The following is a 21,055-nucleotide window of genomic DNA, read 5'->3' as shown; positions in this document are numbered from 1 at the left end:
GTAGGTAGCTTTCCCTACGTGTGTGTTTAAGGAGTACTTCTAATCTAGCCCCCTGCCTATGTACCTTGGAGCACAACACATCTGTCACAGTCAGTCATCACATTGAGAGGGAAGGACTGGCAAGAGATGTTGGAAGGGAACCTTAATTGCTCAGGAAATGATACCAGTTGCCACTACTGATCAATTTATATATGAAAATGAACCATCCAGAATCATCAGATCCTTAAACCAAACTCATAGCTTAAAAGCTGATGCAGTAGAGAACTGGATTCTAGGAAAGAGCAGATGCAAGATGCCAAAGAGGACTTTGAAGATGTTCTACTTAGTACCTGAGATACAATGGATATTCGTCAACAAAACAAGAGGAAGCTACTGTAGAAAAAGCAGCAATCAGAGAAAAAGAAAGATACCTTAAAAGTTAAAATATGATTAACAAATTATAAAACTCAATGCCAGGGATGAATTGCAGAATAGATGCAATTGAAGAGAACTAGTGATTTGGAAGACCAAATCAAGGTATTTTTCCGTGAATATAGAACAAAAAGTCAGAGAAAAAAGGAAATTATGAGAAAAAAATATATAGAAGATTTTGAAGAAAAAAAAATCTGTTTAATAGGAATTATAGAATATCATGAATGGAATGACATGATGCTGTTAATAGAAAAATATTCTCCCAGGCTAAATAAGCACTTAAGTCTGTAGGTTAAAGTTTAAAAACCAACACTTCTGGGCCTGCTATGTGCCAAGCAAGACTGTTGAAAGGAGAGGTACGCAGACATATTCTATGATATTTCTGAATGCAAAAATTAAAGAGAAAATCCTAATCATCTTGGTGGTGGGGTAGGGTGGAAACAGCGTCCCCTAAAGAAATAGGGTTAAACTGATAGTCCAAAAAGGCTGCTAGAATTCCACCCATCATATCCACATTCCAAATAGTAGGAAGGCCAAATGGGCATTCACAACTGAGGTGGCATCTTTTAAAAAGAATCCCCAGATCCCATTTAACATTTCTACTTACATCTCATTAATCAGAACTTTGTCACACGTTCATACTTAGGGCAAGAGAGGCTGGAAATTTAGTCTTTTATTCCATGTGGCAATATATGCTCAGCTGAAAATTAAGCTCATTTTCAAAGGAAGAAGGGAAGAGTAGATACTGGGAGGCCACTAGCAGTGTCTACACAGAATACCAGTTTGTTTTCTGATTAGAAAGATTCAGTTTTGCAAAGAATTCAGATTTCCTCAGGTTAATTTACATATTCAAGACAATTCCAATGACTTTTTTCCTTTTGAATTTTTTTTTTTTTTGGTGATGAAGATTGGCCCTGAGCTAACATCTGTGCCAACTTCTTCTATTTTGTATGTGGGATGCCACCACAGCATGGCTTGATGAGCGATGTGTAGGTCTGTGCCCAGGATCTGAACCCACAAACCCCAGGCCTCTGAAACAGACAGTGCAAACCTAATCACTATGCCACTGGGCTGGATCCTTTCCTTTCTAATTTTAAAAATTGAGGTAAAACTTGATACAGTGAAATACACAGATCAAAATTGTTACAGCTTAATGAGTTTTGACAAATGCATACAGCTGTAAAAACAACACGTCTATTGAGATGGGGTGTACCCAGGGTAGAGCTTCCACCCTGCCAGTCGGCATCTGGGTAGGGGAAGCGAGACCTGGCCCTCTCCGCCATGCCTCTCTGCGATAGAGGTCCTGTGACATGGGGCTGGGGGAGACAACAAGAAGCCAGCAGTTTGCTCCTCTGAGGGCGAAACTGCAGCCCCAGGCTGGGAGCTCGGGGGAGAGGGAGTCCTCCTGTCTTGGTGACACACGCTTCCATACGCAGAGCTGGAGTAATGGAACAGTGGTGGCTCCAGTGCCACAGACCCCATTTGTTCCTGCCGAGATTTAGTAGATTTTCTTGAATAAATATTTCTCCATTTGCTGAATGCTATCGGTCTTGAGGACAGTTTCCACTGACTTTAAATGATTTAATTAAACAAGGTATTTTTCAAGAGTTAAATTGTCTTGCTGGGGAGAGGGTCTGGGAATGCCTGCACCCTTCTACCCCATTCGTCACGTCTGATGAGCAATCTTAAGTCATTCTTCTCTTTATTTTCGTGTATGTGATGTGTCTTTTATCCCATTTTTAGGATCTTTTTCTTTATCCTCAGTTTTCAACCATTCAACAATGATGTGCCTTCATACGGATTTCTTTCTGTTTTTTCTGCTTGGAGTTTACTAGGCTTCTTAGATTTATGGATTGATATTATTAATCAAGTTTGGAAAAATTTCAGCCAAAACATCCTTAAATATTCTCTGCTCCCTTAATTCTCTCCTCCTTCTGATGACACTATGTTAGATTGCTTATTTTCCTATAGATAATTGAAGTTCTGTTCATTTTTTTTCAATATTCTTCTCTTCAGTTTACTGACTTTTGTTGACTTTTCTTCAAGTTCCTTGATCTTTTCTTCTGCCATTTCCAAACTGATAATGTTAATCCCATCCAATATTTTTTTCAGGTATTGTATTTTGCACTTCAGATATTGTATTTTTCAGTTCTATGATTTCCATATGGTTCTTTTTTAGTGTTTTCATCTTTCCTGAAATCCTTATGTCTTCACACATGATATCCATTTTTTCCTGTAAATTCTTTAACATGTTTATAATGGGAATTTAAAAGTCCTTAGATGCTAATTACAACATCTGCTTTGTCTGTGGATCTCCTTTTATTTTCTGGGGGTTTTTGGTCTCTTTATTGTGGGTCACATTTTTCTGCTTCTTTGTGTGTCTGGTAATTTTTTTGTATACTGGACATTGTAAATGATACATTCTGTTATCTTTTTCCGATGAGCATTGGATTTTGCTCCAGAAGGCAAGTAAATTTCTTGTGGATAATCATAATCCTTTGCAGCCTTGTTTCTAGGTTTTGTTAGGCAACTTATATTTTATTTTTTGCTCTTAGTCCTAGGATATAGCCAATAGTCCTGGGATGTGGTCCTTACATCTAAGGCATGATGCTTCCGGCACATCGTAGGAATGCAAGAGATGTTTATCAAGCCCCTTTAATTTGGTAGATTTTCACTTCAAACTCTATCTCCACAGCACCAGGCTGAAACCTCTGCTCAGCTCTTTCAGCTGTCCAGCTGTTGTTTTCTGCTATTCTTCTTGGAGCCTTGCCCTGTGCATTTGCAGTTGAAGAATAGCCAACGTTTTGAGAAGACTTTGTACACAGATCTGGGGGCTCCCCCCCTGTTACTTCTAACCTTTTGGGACTTCCCTGCCCCCTTCAATTTCCAATTGCTCTGACAGCATTGTACTCTGACCTCTAACTCTTTAGTCCAATAAGTCTGTGGTCTGCAGACTGGTGAATGTCTGCAGGGGAAAAGCCAGTTAAATGTAGATTATATCTCCTCCCATTTGTGGCTGCTTTTGGTCCTTCTCTAGTGCCTTGAAGCAGATAAATAAGCACAGCTTATAATTATTATCAGCAAGAGGTTTTGTTTGACACAAATGACTCAGCTATTACTTAAACCCTTTATATATTATTAACAATAATTGAGATCATGTGATATATCCTGTTTTATAACATTTTTTAATTAAACAACACATTTTAGATCTTGTTCCGTGTCAATGTGTATTAACTGACCTTATTTCTTTTGCCTGATATATAGCGCTCCAAGTATTCAGCTATAAGGCTATATAACAAGGATAAACTGTTGAATAGAGTTATGGGTTATGAATTAGACCTCTTTCAATGTTCTTTGTAAGATACTAAATTATTTTCTTTTGAACGCAATTCCTTACGAAGGACGGACCACAACAGACTAGTTATATTTGGGTCTGTGCCATCATAAATTCAAACAATCCTCTATTAACATGCATTTTGGATATTTCCAGTTTTCCCTATTACAAACAATGTTGTAATAAACATCGTACATTAATTTTTTGATCTTTTCTGTAGAATCATTATCCTAGGAGTGGAATTGCTGAATCAAAATAAATCTACATTTAAAACTTTAATATGTAATTACCAATTACTCTACTACACATACCAAAGTTGTACAAATACATATTGTCCAGCAGTATATGGGAATGCCTATTTCTTCACAATTTTAACAAAACTGGATATTATTAATCTTTTAAATCTTTCCCATAAGCGTAAACCCCCTACATGGCACCTCATAAAAGGGGACTCTCCGGTTTCTTTTGTGTTCTCAGTCTTGATTCTGAGCTATCGCGTCTCAGTCTTCCCCTTTGAATAGGACAGTCAAGGCTGTCTTCTGAGCTCCCCTCAGAAACAATTCGGATTCTCCAAGCATGCTTCCTCTGACTACTGTGAAAGGTCATCTCTAGCTCAACCCGCCCAGAGCTTTCTCCCCGAGTGTCGCTCCACCATGAGTAGTCACAATTTACCTCACTCCCTTCGTATTCCCTCATTTATCTTCACAATTTACCCATTCCCCCACATTTAAAACAGCTTTGTCTCTGTGAATTAAGGTCACTGCAATTTCATTTGAACCGTATTATCTGCAACAATTGGTTCAAGGGACTTTGTCAGTAAGGAAGGCTCTGATATGCCTCCAAAATTATTGCTGTAGCTTCCTTACTTTTAAAAAGTGATCATTAAGAGAGAAAATTACCTGCTGGGACATTCTCTCAGTAAAATATATGCAACGGAAGAGTCAAAGCCACTTTAAAGAGAAAAGACTAAACAAACACATTTTCCTGTATTTTCTCTGGACCCCCACTAACTGACATAAAGGGATTTTTTAAAAGCCATAAACCCAAGAGGGAAAAGAGAATTGGAGAGGAAATGATAGCTCCAAAACGTTACAAGTTGGACAGAAAAGGAGGAAGGACAACTGACCTAGCAGACCCCGGAAATCTACGTTCTAAGTGAGCAAGCTAAGAAGCAGCCCACTTTCCAACATAGAACCCAAAGTCTCCAGAATTAGAAGCATTGGGGGGGTGTGATTTGGGGATGAAGGGGAGGACGGAAGTCTAAGGGGCAGCTAGACACTCCCCCACAATCCTCTTCCTTCCTTTATGTGACAAGTGACTAACTCTCCTTCTACCTCAGCAGAAAATGGGGGTTTATACTCTGGAAAGAGTACAAATAGAAGGTCTCTGAGATGGGGGACACGTGGCACAGCTGAGGGCAGTAACCATTTTGAAAACAGGAAGATTAAATACTAAATATTGAGACCTTCCCCAAAAGCTCCTGGCCCTTTTCCATCACTTGGTTCCCAGAATACTGTACAGGATATTAGAAGATTCTTCTCTGAATAACATTTGACAAGCCAAAGAAAAGACCTTAAGATACTGACATCAGGGTCATCCCATGAAACAGCCCAGCCTGATCCAGTGGACTTCAAGCTTCACCCACAATACAGAGCTGCTATGAAGATTTTCAGTGCCCCAATTTTAAATATAAACGAATAGTCAAGGATTACCAGATATTTGAAGAAAGCCTCAAACATGAAAGACAGAAATTAAAAAAAGATGAAAGTAATTTGGAGAAATTAGAAATCAGATAAGAAGATGAAAACTATCAGAGAGCTAGGAGAATAAATTGCAAACATGAAGCAATAGGATGCTAGTTTAAAAGGAGCATTCATAAAACAAAAAAGGCTTAGAAATTAAAAAATGCATAAATTAAAAATCCACTTGAAAGATTGAAAGAAAAATTTGATAAAACCTTCCAAATGATAATAAAATGACAGAAAATAGATAACAGAGAAAGATAAGAATATTTGAGGACTAAGCCAGAAATTCCAACATCCAAACAATGAGTCATAGAAAGAGAGGGGGCCGGCCCATTGGTGCAGCCGTTAAGTTCTCACATTCCGATTCGGTGGCCCAGGGTTCACCAGTTCAGATCCCGGGTGCGGACATGGCACCGCTTGGCACGCCATGCTGTGGTAGGCATCCCACATATAACGTAGAGGAAGATAGGCACAGATGTCAGCTCAGAGCCAGTCTTCCTCAGCAAAAAGAGGAGGATTGGCAGCAGATGTTAGCTCAGGGCTAATCTTCCTCAAAAAAAAAAAAAAAAAAGAGGGGAAAGAAATAAGAAAATGAAGGAAATGAAATCACGAAAGAACAAATTCACGAAAAATTCTGAGAATTGAAGACCATTGTCGGTTAAAAAGGGCCCATTGATTGTCTAGCAAAATGAATAAAATATATTAGTCAAAACATATCATTATTTTCAATTTAAGAATATTAAAGTCAAAGGGAAAACACTAAAAGCTTCTAGAGAGTGAAAAACTGATTAGATTCTGACAAAAAAAGTCAGAATGGACCAATCTTCTCAACAAAAACCTTGGAAAGTAGAAAAAAATTCTGCAGAAAATGAATTTTATACCTAGTGAAACTAGAAAAAATTAAAATTAATAAAAATAAATTAGTAAATTTTAAATTATATATTAGATATCTATTAGATTAGATAAATATTAAATTTAATCTATTAGATTAGATAAATATTAAATTTAAAAATTAAAATTAGTAAAAATTAAATAATATACATAAAGACTTTTTCAGACATGCTAGTTCTCAAAAAACATACCTACTCAGCACTGTTCTCAGGATGCAACTGGAGGAGCTGCTCCACCAAAATAGGAGAATGAAACAAAACAGAGAAAGACATGGGATCCAGGCCAAAGGGGCTCCAACACCAGAGAGAGGTGGAAGAAATCCCCCGCGTGTGGTTGAAGGGAGATCTCGGGACAACAGCCATGCAGCAGGTCTAGAGGACAGCGAGGCTGTAGCGCAGCAAGTCAGAAGACACTGAGAGGAATCTAAGATGACAGAATTGGGAGAATGCCTAAAGTGTATGAACATCTTGAGAAGATACTAAACTCCGAAGCAAGAGTTTAAGGATGGATTAGTGGTAAATATATAGACAACAGACAAACAAGACAACTAGCTCGGGGTAAAACCAAAAGCTCTGGACAGAAAAGTAATCACAGTTCAACATTAATATTACCATATCAGTACTGATCCAACCAAAATTATGGTATAAACACTGGGAGAATGAAGGATAGGAAGTGTGTATGTGGGGAGAGGGGAGTAAAGGAAGGTGAGATGGCGCCATAGTGACTCCACGCTGAGAAGGCAGTAGATAAGGCCCAAATCTTGAAAAATCAGTGAGTCAGCAATTCCACCCTTAGATATATACCCATGAGAACTGAAAACATACGTCCACACAGTGCACATGATTGTTTGTAGCAGCTTTCTTCATAACGGCCAAAACTCGAATCAATCCAACTGTCATCGAGTGTTGAATGGATACACAAAATACGGTCTATCCATACAACGGAACATCATTCAACTCTAAGAAGGAGTGGAAGTACTGACACGTGCTCCAACATGGCAGAACTCTGAAAACACTATTCTAAGTGAAACAAGCCAGCCACAAAAGGCCACATATTGCACTATTCCATTGTATGAAATGTCTATTATAGGCAAATCCACAGAGACAGTAAGAAGATTCATGGTTTTCGGGACAGAGGGGAGAGGGAATGTGGAGTGACTGCTAATGTGTATGGGGTTTCTTTTGGGGTGATGAAAATGTCCTAAAATTAGATAGTGGTGATGGCTGCTGAACTCTATGAATACAATAAAAAGATCACTGACTTGTACAGTTAGTTAAAAGGGTATATTTTATGGTACATGAATTACATCTCAATATAACTGTTATAAAAATAATCAAGGGGTGGCAGCTATTAAGAGATATGGTGGATCTCAAAGGAAACAGCTAAATAAATTAAAGTGGTTTTTAAACGAGGGGAGTGGATGGTCACAGGACTGACATTCTTTCTAATCAGTCTTGCAAGACTGTTTGATCCTTTATAGGATTGCATTACTTCAATGAAAGCAAAATTAAAGAACAAGTGACTGAAGACCAGGTGGAAAGATCTGGAAGTTCCCGCCAATACCCTAAGCTGGCAGCACTGACTGTGGCTTTTGTAAAGTCTGGACCATGTGCGTTGGGCTCAACATGATTGTTGCCCCTTCAGTGTGGCAGTTCCTCCAGGGGTGTCCTGATGTGTTCATTTAACTTGGCGACAATAGGCACAAGCCGCATTGAGCAAGATGCTGTTTGTGTCTTGTCACCACAGCCCCCTCGTTGCCTTGCACAGCACCTGACACGTTGGCTTAAATGTTTTTTGAATTAGTGAATAAATGAAACAACATTCTTAAACTAAGTCCTGCAGGCAAACTAGAGGCAAATGAAACAAGACTATGTCATCCACCTCTTTGAATATTGGGGTCCTGGGACACAGGGCCCAGCACAGTACACACTGCCTGAGCGTTGGGGAGGACCAGGGCACCAGAAATGGCGCCTCATCGCCAGCACTGCAGAATCAGCACATCAAACTTATGGTAACGTTTCCAGGTTACAAGCTGGGTGTGTATCATGCCAGCCTCTTTCTCCCTGTTTCCACAGTCACTGACTAGCATTTGACAAAGAGAGAATCTCTGATAGCCTTTGGCTGTATGTAGTTCATAGAACCAAGGGGCATTACTAAGAAGTGGCATCTTGGAGAGAAGAGCCCAAAAGCCAAATAGACAGTCCAACTGAGCCACCAAAACAAAGGCTAAGAGGTGCGAGAACTCCAGGACCAGGCGTGAGGCAGAGTGGGGCACCAGAGCGTCCTGACAGGAACCTTTCCACCCGCTCGTGACATTAGGCCTCCTTTCAGTGTGCTCTCTCAGCTCATTGATCTTTTCTTTGTTATTGCTTCTCGTAGCTCATAACTTTTCACTAGATAGTAAAATCCATGAGGTTGGGATCTAGGCTTGTTTTGTTCACTGTGGTATCCCTCACCAGTGCTTGGCGCATAGGAGGTACCACAAAAACTTGTTTTTTAAGTGAATGAATAAATGAACCAGGCAAGAGCAGGAAAGTTTGAGGTGTCAAGTGAGATGTAGAGCCTGAAGAAAGAAGAGGACCCCATGGTGGCTCGATGTGGGACACCAGTAGCCCGGACATGGGAGGGAAGAGCTTCTTATAGTTCGGTCCAGCAGTGAAGATACTCACACGTGGGTTTGTGCCTGAAGCACTCACTGCGAATCTTGAATACTGGGGCCATTACTGCCCCAGCAAGCCCTGCCTTGCGGGGGAGGCCACTATGGTTGGAGATCTGTTTAGTTCACAGACAAGGGGGCTGGGAAGGGAATTCCTCCGATTTTTACTTAGAAGCCAAAACATCCAAACAAAACAGGTTCACCAACAGCAACCTCACATAATCTTTGCTGGAATTAACAGTTTCAGATGGTCGGCCATTTCTCAATCCCAGGGATGATTTAAGAAAATTAGCTGTTTGGAAGGCCGGCTGCAGTCACAGGCATGTCTAAAGGGCAGGAGGATTATTCCTCAGAGGGCAGAGTAGGCTAACGACATTTCACTTTGAAAATAGTTTTGGAGTGTGCTCCCTGGGGGCAGAAGGAAGGCTTTGGGGTGGGGATAGAGAGCAAAACAAGGATTCTTTAGTGAAGTCAAGAAGGAGCTCAGATTTTGTTTGGCTAACAAAGTCAGAATGCTCTCCAGAACTCTCAGATACTAAGACAACTTCTTAGTACTGCCTTCACAATTGTGGGAGAAATTTAAAAGGTAAACCATTTATGTAAAATCAGTGTTGCCGGGATGGGACTTGGGCTCCTGCTCAGAGAAAGGGAACAGGCCCTTTCTCACCGAGAATTGGGCTTTTCCTACACTTTCTCATGCAAAAGGCTATCGGGAAAAGGTTATGAATAGAGCTCTTTTCCTGCAGCCAATGAGACAAATACCCTATTCAAAAACCCGTGCCCACAGACTGTCTCAGCCCAGATTATCTTGGCTTTTGATGAAATCCTGAAATCCCACAGGCAGCAACTGCAACCTTGCTTTGCTGTGCTGTTTCACGTGACTTGATGGCTGCGAGCAGGCAGGAGCTCTTCGAGATCATTTATTTTATGAACGTCACTCACTCATTCTCTGTCATAACAAGGCAAGAGAGGTGCTGACACCGAAAATCCAGCAGGTGGGCTGGAAGCATTTTGGTGTGAAGCTGACACAGCCATGGGGAGGCCCTCGGGGGTTTATAAACAAACAACTCAGATGGGCCTGAGTCCAGATTTCGGCACTGCTGTGTATTTTAGTGAAGGACCTTGGCTGGGTTAATTAATTTCCTGAGCATCAGTTTTCTGACCTGTAAAGTATGGCTAAAACCCTGCCTGCTAAGGTTGTCAGAGGATTAAATGATAGAACACACTTCAAATCACCTTCCACGTGCCTGGCTCATAATAGAAGCTCCATCAGGCCTGCTTCCTCCCCTTTCTCCCCTTCCCGCTCTCTCTGCTCCTTTCCTGTGAAGGTGGTGTTCCTGCAGAATGAGTCAGTCAAGACGGAGCAGGAATTCAGTTAATTGGATGTGTTCTAGCACCGTCCGAAATAAATACCAGGGTGCAGTTCTTGTGCAGCCTGTAATAGGGGGTGGGGCAGGGCATCACCCTAGGTTACCTGTTCTGGAAGAGTTCTGTGCTGAGGACTATAGCAGGACCCCCTCATTGGAGCCTGAGATGTTCTGCTTCAGCATCTTATGCTGCCCCTGGGAACAGCTGAGCGTCAAGGTGGTCAAGAGTAGGAACATTGTGGCCCGGCATTTGATGATTGACTCTTTCAACAAATTTTGAAAACCTAAGTACCAGACAGACACCATTCATTCATACATTCGTTCATTCATTCATCATCAAGTCTTTCTGTAATATTTATTCTCTGCTTGATGCTGTTTTAAGCACTTTATAAACTCTATCTCAATGACTCCTCATAACAGTGCTATGAGGTGGGTACTATTGTCCCTATTTCAGAGTCAATGAAACTAAAGCACAGAGAAGATACAGAACTTGCCCAAGAAACACGTGTGCAAGACCTTTTTGACCCAGAGACAGTAGCGTTTATAGTACTCCATTGAGTGTCTCGTGGTGAGGGGCAGCATACATTCATTTGTCCATGCCTTCATTCATTCACTGAAACTTTCACTAACTACGAAGCCTGAGCCAGACGGTGCGTTAGGAGAGGCGGGGCACAAGATGCAGGTCTGCCCTCACAAAGCCTACGATCCAAGGAGGCAAACGCCAGGGGGCCTCACTTTTACCCTTCTACTTTGGAACTAGCAAATAGACAGTTGGTTTGGGTCAAGGATGCTGTCATCGCCAGTGCAGCAGACTTCTTCTTTATATAAAATAAATGACCTTATGGGACATTAAACATGTGGCCTTTGCCCTTGGAAGGCCCACACTAAGGAGTCTATCAGGAGCACTTGCTTAGACCTTCATGGGTCCAAAGAAAAAACGTGTGCAACCCTGATGCCCCCATCAAAAACCCAAGAGGGTATGTGGCCATAAGAAGGGCCCAGTGTTCCCAAACTTCATATGTGTATCACTAATGAAGAACATTTTGTATGAGGTGTCAGGTATTTATGGTTTTTGGGGGTGTTTTTTTAGGAAGATTAGCCCTGACCTAACATCCGCTGCCAATCCTCCTCTTTTTGCTGAGGAAGACTGGCCCTGAGCTAACATCTGTGCTCATCTTCCTCCAGTTTATATGTGAGACATCTGCCACAGCATGGCATGAGAAGCGGTGCATAGATCCGCACCCCAGATCCGAACAGGTGAACCCCGGGCCGCGGAAGCGGAACGTGCGAACTTACTCGCTGCGCTGCTGGGCCGTCCCCAGTATTTATGTTTATGTGTACTGTAAAACATATAAATAACAACACTGACCCATTATTTCAAACTTACTGCTGCTTAAAGGAAATTTTTTTAAAAAGTGAGTTTAAGAAAAATATTAAACTAATAATGGCTCGGGTGGTATATTAGATATTGACAATTATCCAATGGTACTCCAGTGACTGGAGCGTGTGAAGCATGTTCAGTATTTTGGGTGGGGCAGCTCTTGCTTGTGTAGGGCCATCCCCCACAACGCTGAATGCCTAATATCCCCAGCTCCTGCCCCCATATGGCAATGTTGCCACTTCCTCCCCCTGTAATGCATGGTGACAACACCCCCCCCCCCCCAAAAAAACCCCTCCAAACATTTCCAAAATGCCACATGGTTGAGCGCTGGGGGAGGTGGTGCCACTTCCGGTTGGGAACTATTGCGAGAGGCTTGCTGGAGGCGCCCCCAGAAAAACAAACAAGCTGTTTTCAGATATTTTTTAAATCGAATGAGGGGAAGATAAAAGTCAAGTTCAATTACCAAGTGGCTTAGTCAGGGAGGCACCAGAGTAAGCAAATGAGAACCCAAATGAGAAGACAGAAAAGACAGCAAGTTCTGGCAAGAGTGAGGACAGACAGAGAAGGCCTGGCAGACAGAGCCTTCCTGGCTTGGGCTGCCGTTATGGGGCAAGACCAGTTCCTTCCTGCTTGTCTTACAGGCGCCACTTGGCATCTGACAATGACTAGAGAGAGTGCCCACTGCCTGCTGAAGAACAGGCCATATAACCTACTGCTTGAACTAAATGCAGTATGCCGCCAAGCCGGGAAGATACTTGGCAAGGATACAAGAATCAAATGATGAAAATGTGACAGGTTTACCAGTCATTAAAGAAGCCAGAGGAGATTCCAGAAAGCCACAAGTCTCTTACCAAGTGACCCATAATGTGCTGCTAACAGTGGGGATGCACTGTGCTAGGATGGGAATAAACTAATGCTGTTTGTACACCACCCAAGATACTGTTCACACCCTTTAAGAAATCTTGGTTATTTTTGGTACCTTTGAGCCCAGTTTTCCCAGCACACTCCAAGGTTGAGTGTCTTCTGCCTCAACGTGTCTGTAGGACAAATCTTTCCAAAGACGTTAATAGGCGGTGTCATGGAAAAATCTTCCAACGTCAAATCAGTTTGGGAAATGCTGCACATTTCCATTTTGGAGATTCACAATGCCCACTGGCACCTTAAAGGATTGGGAAGATTTCTTCTATCCCCTTGGTAATCTAAAAGGTGAGTCAAATGACCTGCCGCACTTGCGCTCATCCGTGTCATTTTCTTGGGAGGCAGTCTCATCACAACGGTTCCTATAAATATCTTTCCCATCCTCACTGCTGGGCCTTCTCTCAAATTCCTCCTTCCTCTAGAAACGCCCTTTCCCAGCCTTTCTACTTACTCTGTACTTCTGTCACACCCCAGCTCAAGATTCATCTCCTAACTACTGTTCCCCATGGTGAACTTTCTCTTCGCTGTGAGTTTTCTCAGAACTGTATCTGTACAAGGTGGTGTCACATCATTGTGGTTGCTTCCATGTTGCCTGGAATATTGTCTGGGTGTGGGACACATGCCGTTTGTAAGCATCTTTGCTTCTTTTCAGCTTCTCATGGGAGCCTGTTACTGTCCTATGGATTATAAAGGCCTGGTAGAAAAAACACTGCTTGATATACACCCTGGTGGATGTGCCAATGGCTGGCTTTGTTCCTTTGGAAACACTTAAATTCTCCGTGTCTCTATGAATGAGCAACCATCGGGTAATGGTTGACCATACGTACTACTCACATTTTCTATGTTTAATTAGTCGGACATTCCTCAAATTAAATGAAATGTCTGCTGTAACAGATTCTAACTAAAACTGTATAATGTTCAGTGTATTCAAAGTCAAAATTAAGAATGTGCTCCTGGAAATGGAATTTGACCTTTTACCTGCAGGAATATTGAGTTTATTTTTATTTCTGACATATTCCCTACCTCCCCCTTCCACCCGCCAAAAACCTGCCTTTCCCACGGTCTTTCTCCTATCAGTTAATAGTGATTCCATCCTTCCATTTGTTTAGGACAAAAATCTTGGTGTTTTGTCATTGATTTTTTTCTTTTTAACATCACATCCAATCTATCAGCAAACCCATTTGGTTCTACTTTCAAAATATATTTAGGGGCTGGCCCGGTGGTGTAGTAGTTAGGTTTGCGTGCTCTGCTTTTGCAGCACAGGGTTCGCAGGTTCTGATCCTGGGCGTGGACCTAAACACCACTCATCAAGCCACACTGTGGCAGCATCCCACCTACAAAATAGAAAAAGATTGGCACAGATGTTAGCTCAGGGACCGTCTTCCTCACCTATATATATATATTTATTTAGAACCTGACCACTGCTTGCCACCCCACATCACAGGTTGCATTTCCCTAGAAGCTGATGATGCTGGGATGAAACTAAGCGGGCAGGAAGGTTATTAGGGAGCACTCGTGGGATTGATGCCTGTGGAAAGGAAGAAAGCAGGCTTGGGCAGAGGGAGAAGTTGGGCTGTGATGCAGTCACAAGGCAAAGCCTGAGCTGACTCCATGAGGAGCTCTGAGCTGGGATGGCAATTAGGAGTAGTCGTGACTTGAGGAGAGGGGCCAGGCCTTTCAACCCCTTACCAACAAGTCACTGGAGCAGGCTGCCCCGGGAAGCGGGAAGGCCACGGCGCAAGATGGCTCTCTTCAGGGAAGGCAACTCTCCAAAGGGCTGACAGCCAAAGGCCCTTAGCTAGAGCCCTCCCAGTGCTGGAGGGATAAATCTCTCATTCCTGAAGGGAAGCTGAGCAGCATATCACACATCCACTACACTTCTCTCTGCCCATCTTGATCAGGCCCCCATCTTCTCAAGATTAGTGCAGTGGCCTCCTCACTGTGTCCCTGCTTCGGTCCTCTGAAAATGTTAGCTGGAGGATGCTTTGGAAATCTAAGTGAGATGACGTCATGCCTCTGCTGAAATCCATCCAGTAGTTTCCCATCTCACCCCAAGGAAAAGCCAAAGTGCTGAGGGTGGCCTGTCAGACCCTCTACCCTCTGCTCCCCACGGCCCTCCGACCTCAGCCCCTCCAACTTGCCCTCTCACCCCCGGCACTCTAGCCACTCCGACCTCCTTGCTATTCCTTGAAAATGCTTGGCAACTTCCCCTCTCAAGCCTTCACAATTTACTCTTCCATCCACCCAAAATGTTCTCTCGGGCCTCAGCATGCCTCCCTCCGTCTTCTTCAGCTTTTTACTCCTGTCACCTTCTTATTGAAGCTTCCCCGACTGACCTCAATATTGCACAGCTCCTTCCCCTGGCTCTCCCTGTCCGTTTGCTGTGTTCTTTTTCTCCATAGCAGGGAGTGCCACGAGAGGAGAAATTTTGGACTCCTGCATTGACTGCTGTAATCCCAGCACCTATGTCCATGGCTGGCCACAGCCGGTGCTCACACAACACAGCCATGTTGAGTGAATTTCTGTAAGTTACAGAGAAAGTTTCCATGATTGGCCCAAACTGAAAATTGTTACATGGGTTCTCTAGGTCTCTAGGAAAGTCATAATAGCTTTGTTTCCTTTCCCTCTGTTAAACTTTGGTCATGAAGGCCATTTGTTCTTCTTTACCCAAATCAAATGAGGAGGTAGCCTAAGTGTCTTTTACAGAATAGGCAGTCAAGATGCCAGAATTCTGATTTTATCTCATACTCAAACCTTACAAAAACAATTTTTTCTTTCAAATTTGCTTTAGGCTCTTAAAAGTGAAGAAGACATGACTTTTGACACTGTTAAACTTTAACTGAGCCCTGGGCTCCCTGGAAGCAGTGATGGTTAAGAAATCCTCGCACCCTTTTGTGTTCCAAGAAACAGCTAACCATCACAAAGGACAACCCAGACTCCCCGTATTCTGACATAAGACTCAGCTCCACCCTTCCTCTTGAGCCCCACAGGACCTGTGGATGACTCCCTTGTTTACTTGTCTCGATAAAACCCAAGGGTCATCCTTTCCCTTGAGACATTCTTCACCGATAAATGTTCTCCCAATTGCAATGGCCTGAATAAAATTATATCCATAATTGACTGGTGTATCTTGTCTTTCACTCTTTCATAAAGAGTGGATTTGTGTTGGGAGGGTTTATTTTTAGCCTCAAAGATAGTGTTGTTGGAAAATCTGCAGCTGACAATAGTAAGTGACAAAAGAACTCTTGACAATAGAAAACAGACAACCAAAGGGTCCGCTCTCTCAGCAGAGAGCTCAGCTTCAGAGCAGGGAATAATTACTACTTCCAGAGGCTGACAGAAACTAGATTCAAGCAGATGGTTGGACAAAAAAGATATTGTTGGAAACAATTTCCCAGTACATAAAGTAGAAGTGGCTCTCTGTATAATTTCCCCCTTGAAATCAACTATCCCTAATGTGCTGGGCACAAAAGTCTCAGTTCTTCCTCGTCTAGAATCCCTGGTTCTAAAGAGATAGGTTGGAGGCAGGAAGCTCCTAGAAGCTAGAGATTGCTGTAGATTGCAGGTCTGTAAGCTCTTATCTTTCTAAGAGGTGGGTCCAAGAGGGTGACCAGCTTGCCTTCTCATAGGGCAGAAGATCTGTGATCAGATGGATAAAGATCAGCATTTAGACAAATGGCTTCACCTTTATTCCAACACCTTGGTCAGCTCTTCATACCAGGATGTATGTCCTAGCGCAATGCAACAGAAGCTCTTAGCTCCATCCTCTTGGACACAAGGACTCAAAATACTCCACAAATACAATACAGGCCTAGATGCTGATGAAGTCTGGTGTCAGGGGCCCATCTATGACCTAGAGACTTACAATTCTTAGGGTGAGTGAATTGGATTCAGGTATAGGGGGATCCCCTAAAAATTAAGTGCCAAATGTTGTATGGGCGTGTGTGTGTGCACATGTGCATTTTTCTAAAGAATGCTTCCACCTCCTTTTCACATTCTTAGAGGGATCTGTGACCCTCAATGGACAAGCAGCACTGTATATTACAGATATTCTGGAGCTTCCAACAAATATTCCCTAGACAGATCCCCCTCATCCTTGGCCATGACACTACTAGGAGCACCAAGTTCACCACCAGTCCATGAATGGGCTTACTTACTTCATTTGTAGGCACTCAGTGTTCTCCTGGGATTAGCAATGAGCTGATAAGGCATGCCAAAGACCCTGGTATCAGCAAAGTCCTGGATTAAATAAACTCATCTCCTAGAAGTTGACAAAAGGGAAGTTATATGCCACCAAGGGAAAGACTAGTCATTATTTGATCAAATCCAACCCATTTGATATTGTCTTAGTCTGTTTGGGCTGCTCTAACAAGCCTAGGTGTCTTATAGACAACAAAAACTTAATGCTCACGGTTCTGGAGGCTGGGAAGTTCAAGATCAAGGCACCCGCATGGTCACGTTCTGGTGAAGGCCCTCTTCTGGTTCATAGCTGGAGCCTTCTCGCTGCGGCCTCACATTGTGGAAGGGGATAGGGAGCCCTGTGGGGTCTCTTATGGGGGCTCCACCCTTATGACCTAATCATCTCCCAAAGGCCCCATCTCCTTACACCCTCACCTTTGGGGGTTAGGATTTCAACATATGAATTTTGGAGGGACACAAACATTCAGACCATAGCAGATATTTTCCACAAATATTATCCTTTAAGAACATAATTTGACACCAAAAACAGCACTGGCTAGAGATAGAATGTGAAAATGAAATGGAAATGTATGAGTATTAACAAGACGTTGGGTCCGTTTTTTTGAGTACTCAAACCTAGATTTCACGGTCTATGTCTTGAAATAACAATAGCTTTCAGAATTATTGCCATATATTTTGCATAATTTTAACAGACAAGGCTTAATTGGCTCACTGAACTGTGTCTTTGTGAGACTGTAATTTTCCTATAAAAACAGTAAATGCCAACAAGATAGACGTCCCTGTTCTTCTAAGCTCTGTTTACAGTTCTGAGAAGTAAACAGGCAGTTATGACATTAAAAACATTCCCTGCATGCCAGCACATCTAATTTTAATCTGTGGGGCTTTTAGAGGAGGAACTGAGGGCTAGAGATGGCACAAAGAAGAATCTCAAAATATGCCTGATATCTAAAATCTGAAGCCTGATCTGACTTCACTGTGGATAAATAAACCACACACTTCTCAGTGTCACCCATGTCTTGACATATACAAAGGGATAAAATTGGCCACTTGGTTTATCAACACGATTCTCTTAGTTTCTAAATTGCTTTGAGATAGCATCTTGGAGACATCTTGTAGATCCACAGCAAGAAGCGCCATTTGGCAAATGGGATGTAAAATAAATTAAGTGGAATTCTGGTGTCCATATGCATTAATGTCCCCCAAAAAGACCAATGGACTAACTTGGGTAGAACTTACAAAACCTCAGCTGAGGTGTCACCTCCTCTGTGGCCAACTTAACTGCTCCCTCTTCCGTGTTGGTCAAAGAGTATCGTAATAGTGGCTGTTATGTCTATCTCCCCAAGAGGCTGAGGTCCTACAGGGCAGGGACTACGTCCTGTCTCTCTTGTATCTCTGGTAGCTTGCACAAATTGGTTGCTCGCTGATTGTTGTGCAATCAGCAAGAATTTGTTCGATGACTGCAGGGATTAATTTAATGATGGCCAAGTGTTAGATCAGAATCTCATCCCAATTCTGAACATGCTCTTAAGTGTGCCTACCAGTTTCATACCATGCACTTTCTATTTCCAAACCACACATCACAACAGGAGGAGGTGATTCTGATGCTTACACTTCTCAGGGCCCTGCTGGGGTGAAGAATGTCAGAAAAATCCTCATAGCTAGAATAATTCAGCTCAATGATTTAGCAAAACATTTTTTCTGTGCCAGGCACTGTTCTACGCAGGTTATATCTTTTATCTCGTGGGATCCTCACTGTAAGCTAAGGTGGGTACTGTTATTGTACACATTTTACATATGAGGAAACTGGCACGGAAAGGTGGAGGAACTCATCCAAGTGAGGGGGCCTCAGCTGAGCATCCCCATGTCTCCCACCTCTGAAGAAGGGGGAGTGAGTCATTTCTCTTCTGTGTTCTCATAGATTCAGTGTTTAGGCATGGACCTCGGGCATCACATTGTGGTTAGAGTTCTGACTTTTTGGCCCAACAGTGAATTCCTGGAGGACAGCAATTGTGGATTTATTGGTCATCTTTTCCCCTGGTTTACAGTAGCTCCTCAATAAGTGTCTGCTCAATAATTGAGTGAGGGGAGTCTCTGTCCAAAACTAGTACTCCTGGGTAGTGGTGGTACCCCAGAGAAAGGATGAAGATGGACTCATCCCGCTGCCTCAGGTGCTTTTGTGTGTACGTGCCCCAGCAACAACTTTCATGGTGGGCCATTGAGTCATGGGGCCTAACTGGCATTTGAAACCAATCCCCTATATTTTGCTTGAGTGAAAGTAGTTTTTAAAATAATTTTTAAAAAGTCTTAGGAAGTCAAAGTTTTGAAAAACGAGTGCAACTTTAAACCAGGCAATTCCGCTTCCAGGAGTTTATCCTAAGAATCTTCATGGCTATGTGCCTGGAGGCCACAAACGTAAATCTGTGTGGGGGCTGAGCAGGTAATGCAGCAGGCAGAGGAGCCGGGTGAGGGGTACGCCTGGTAAGGTGCGCCTGTCCGTGGTGGGGATGGTGGCAGGCTGGAATGGGCCTGCCCACTACTACAATGCGACAACCGAGATCCAGAGCAGCTAAACTTCATTTTTCAATGCGGCTCAGAAATCTCAAATTTAAAATATTAGCTATGGTAGATTGCAAGAAATGAACCCAAATCATTCCCCTCCCTTTTTCCATGCCCTTGGGTAGAGCTTCCCGCACAGTGCCTCTGGGCTAGCCTTGGGAGTCGCTTTGGCCAACAGGATATTAGCAAAAGGGATACAAACCAAGGCCAGAAAAGTGTTTGCATACTGAGACTTGCCCTCTTGCTGCTCTTGGGTCCCTGCTACCACTGCTAACTGAAGAGAGCTGGGCAAACCTGACGGGTAGAGGCGTGTGACCTAGACACCTCTGTTGCCCCAGGCAACAGCATGCCACTTGCCAGATGTGTGAGAGAGGCCATCCTAGATCATGCAGCCTCAGCCAGCCCACCAGCTGACCACAGATGCACAAGAGCCCAGCTGAGATCAGCTGAGTCGGCTTGGACCAAAAGAACAATCTAGTTGGCTTCTGGAATTGTGAGCTAAGTTTTAAGCCAATACATTTTGAGGTGGTTTGCTGTATAATAAAAGTTAATTGACAACAAAATTTAAATATGTTTGGAGCTGAACAAAAGAGGGATCCAGTTCATTACGACCTCTGGTGAATATAAAGATTTAACAAAAAGGACCTTTCTTGCATCACTGTTTATAATAGTGAAAAAGCCAAAACCACACAAAGATCCACTCAGTGTACCAGGCAAGCGCTAACAAGTAATAGCACATGCATATACAGAAAGGTGCGCCACCACTGAAAACGACGGCATAGGTCAGCAGCCACACACAGATCCGTCAAATGCGGTGTGATGCTACCAAGTTTAGATCAACAAGTACAATTACTGCCCCCCCCCCCGCCCCCCCCCAGCACACACAGCCTTTAGAAATGGAACACTGAGCTGAGTGGATCACACAGTCAGTGGAGAGGGCATCTTGCTGAAAGGAAGACACAAAAAGCTCAGAATAAAGCCCAGCACGTTTAAGGGAATGTGCTCAACTTTGCTTTTTGAGGATCTAAGAGCGCACAGTGGGGGCGGTAAACAGCTCAACTCAAGTAACGACATGGCTCTAAGGGGGAATGAGCAAACAGTGGGATAACCGTGGATGTTTTGACAACTAAAGACATTGTTACACTTAGCAGTTAGTGTCTTTTAATTTCTTCAAATGTGCTGCCAAAAATTAAAGGACTTGAAATTGTGCTCCAAACACAAAAGACATTGAAAATCACTAGTATAGAAAAATATTTAATGACATAGAAAGATAGTTACATGTTAAATAAAAGAAGCCAATTGTAAAACAGCATGCATGATACAATCCCACTTTTGTTATGAAGAGAATATGCAGCCAGAGGAAAGTAACTGGACGACAGAGACCAAAACTGGGGTGCACCAGTGATTATCTTTAAAAAATTGCAATAGGGGGACTTCTTATTTTTTTCTTCTTATTAGGATTTTTTTCAAACTGCTATAACAAACATGTACTATTGTTGTACTGATAAAATAAAAGTTATAGTTTTTAAAAAGTTAGGGTTCTTATCTATGCATGTGCATGAATGCACACACATACACACACACACCCCCCAAACC

The sequence above is a fragment of the Equus przewalskii genome, chromosome 29 (assembly GCF_037783145.1).
Source record: "Equus przewalskii isolate Varuska chromosome 29, EquPr2, whole genome shotgun sequence".
Lineage (NCBI taxonomy): Eukaryota > Metazoa > Chordata > Mammalia > Perissodactyla > Equidae > Equus > Equus przewalskii.
The sequence above is the reverse complement of the archived record's forward strand: the minus strand, read 5'-3'. Positions refer to the sequence as shown.